Source organism: Etheostoma spectabile, chromosome 1 (assembly GCF_008692095.1).
Source record: "Etheostoma spectabile isolate EspeVRDwgs_2016 chromosome 1, UIUC_Espe_1.0, whole genome shotgun sequence".
In the NCBI taxonomy this organism is placed as follows: Eukaryota; Metazoa; Chordata; class Actinopteri; order Perciformes; family Percidae; genus Etheostoma; species Etheostoma spectabile.
This window is the reverse complement of record NC_045733.1, coordinates 28350907-28353302: the sequence shown is the minus strand read 5'-3', so window position 1 is coordinate 28353302 and position 2396 is coordinate 28350907. Positions and strand designations below refer to the sequence as shown.

Sequence of the window (2396 nt, the reverse complement as noted above, 5' to 3'; positions counted from 1 at the left end):
AGATAGATAGATAGATAGATAGATAGATAGATAGATAGATAGATAGATAGATTGATTGTAACTTTACAAGTACATGTTTATGTTGTTTGGATGAATCCTGTTGATACCCACATGAAAAAGAGAAACTTCCGAGGTAAAAGTAATAACTAAACAAAAAAAAAATAATAATAACATGAGTGACTGTATATGCACAGAATGAAGAGTTTAATGAGAAGGGTGGGTTAGAACAGGTGAGTTGTCGCAAAGTGTCAGGGGCGGTGTGTAGTAGTGTAACATCCCTGTGAAGTGTTTGGGTGAATCACATATCTACGCTTTACACTTCTGGAACATATACCTTTTTCAGAGCAATGTATGTATAATGCTTGTGCTTCTTTGGAACAATGCTTGTATAGGTCAATGTGGGTGGCTCTTAAAAGAACAGTTGTGTTAAGCAGCTGCTGGATCAGTTTACGACTGGACCTGGAGGCGAAGTTGCCCCTCCCTCTCAAGGCCTCCCGTGTGGCATTGTTAACAGACAATTCTGGAAACTCCCCGGAGACCACTACCATCACCAGGCCTACGGTAACTACATGCACTCTGCCTTCTCCTCAGGGTTATGTCGTGATGTCACGATCATGATGATTGTCAAGGTAGTTGTGGAGAAGGCAAGTGGCTCTGACACACGTTTCAGCAGTAGTACAAAAGAGGACAATACTTCCCGGTCCAAACAAAAGCTTTTTCAACTGTGCAAGATCGCTCTCCTTTTGGCAATGAGTACTGCTGGGTGTAAGTGAAGAATTTCAACTTTGACGCTGGTAAAAAAAAATCCCCTGCGCTCAACCACGGCATATGACCGTCTGACGAATCTGCCTGTTCTCAGTGTTGAGAAACAAAGCGCAACAGCACTAGAATCGGATAGGTTTGTGAAAAGTTTTTCTGCAAGCTTTTCTAAAAGAAAAGATGGGTGATCATGGTTCATTTGTGGATTGTAATTATAAGTTTTTAATCATAATATGTATAATTGATTTCAAAGTACTTTTGCTAGTTCATAAATTAGTCAATGGTTCAGGACCAAAACACATTTCTGATCTGCTACTACACTATGACCCCCCCCCCCCCAGACCTCTCAGTCTCTGGGACAGGTCTGCGTCTGTCCCCAGAGTCGAAACTAAACAGGGGGAAGCAGCGTTCAGTTTCATTCTCCTCATATCTGGAATAAACTCCCAGAAACCTGCAGATCCGCTGCTACTCTCAGTTCTTTTAAATCAAGGCTGAAGACCTTTCTTTTTGATGCTGCCTTTCTTTAAATGACTGCTCATTTCTTTAAATTTCTTATGCTGCACTGTAACTTTTATTCTTCAGTTTTATGTGTCTTAATGTTTTTTTAAACTGTTTGTTCATGTGTTTTCTTTAATGTTTAATTTCTCATGATGAATCTTAATGTTTTTATTTTTTAACTGTTTATTCTTGTGTTTCATCTGTTTTGTTGTTGTTGTTTTTTAAACTGATTTTGTGTAAAGCACTTGGAATTGCCCTGTTGCTGAAATGTGCTATACAAACAAAGCTGCCTTGCCTATGAACCTGAGTGTTGTCTGCTCTTTTATACTTGTAGTCCACTGCGTCTTGGACACAATTATTGTACTTTTTATTTTATATTTTCATTTTGCTTTTTATACTTTTCCATTTTAAAAGACGCACAGTTTTGTTTGAACACTGGGCTCATTCCTGTTGTGAATTAAAAACGCTTGTAGTGTGTAAGGGCACAATTAAACAATAAATAATGAAGTATTTTTGTATTTCTTTTGTTAAAGCCATTCACATAAAGGGATTCCCACGTACCATCTACCCATGCCAAGACCTCCACCCCACGTAAAATTGTCTAGATTCGCCACTGGTCGTATGTGACGCTGCACAACTGTCCGTATTTTATGAGATTGGAGTGAAAACGGGTTGCAATGTTAAACTTCCCAACCGCACTCCTGCTCTCCCTCTGACAGATCAGATAGAGCCTGGCACAACAACATACCTGGCTACGTCTTTGTCAACCCTTTTCTTTACTGGGTCAAGGTGCATAGCATTGGCAACAGCAACACAGGATATCAAACTTGTTTCGACCCCTTTGAACCTGTAATTTCAGGTCAGAAGGGTTTGTAACTTAAAGCACTAAAACATATTTTTTTTCAACAAAGGCAAAAAGAAAGGTTCATTCTGCTATTTATTTCTTAGGTAAGCATCCAATGCAAGAAAAAGAAAAAAAATCTTGCACTGAGTAATTGAAATATCTCGTTCTCCTAGCCACTCTAGTTAGTACGAAGTGTGTCATAATGTTTTGGTGCCCATATGAGGCGGGCGACTTGTATGTCCTTGTTGGAAACCTGGTCCCAGCAGTACTCGGGGGAGAGCAGCCTGGTTGGTTT

At 39.6% G+C, this 2396-nt stretch overlaps 1 pseudogene; it reads right to left on the bottom strand.

Moving 5' to 3' along the window:
• Window positions 1-2271: 2271 nt before the first annotated feature.
• The window catches only part of LOC116691049 (N-acetyllactosaminide alpha-1,3-galactosyltransferase-like), a 5777-nt pseudogene continuing 5652 nt past the window's right edge, over window positions 2272-2396 (bottom strand).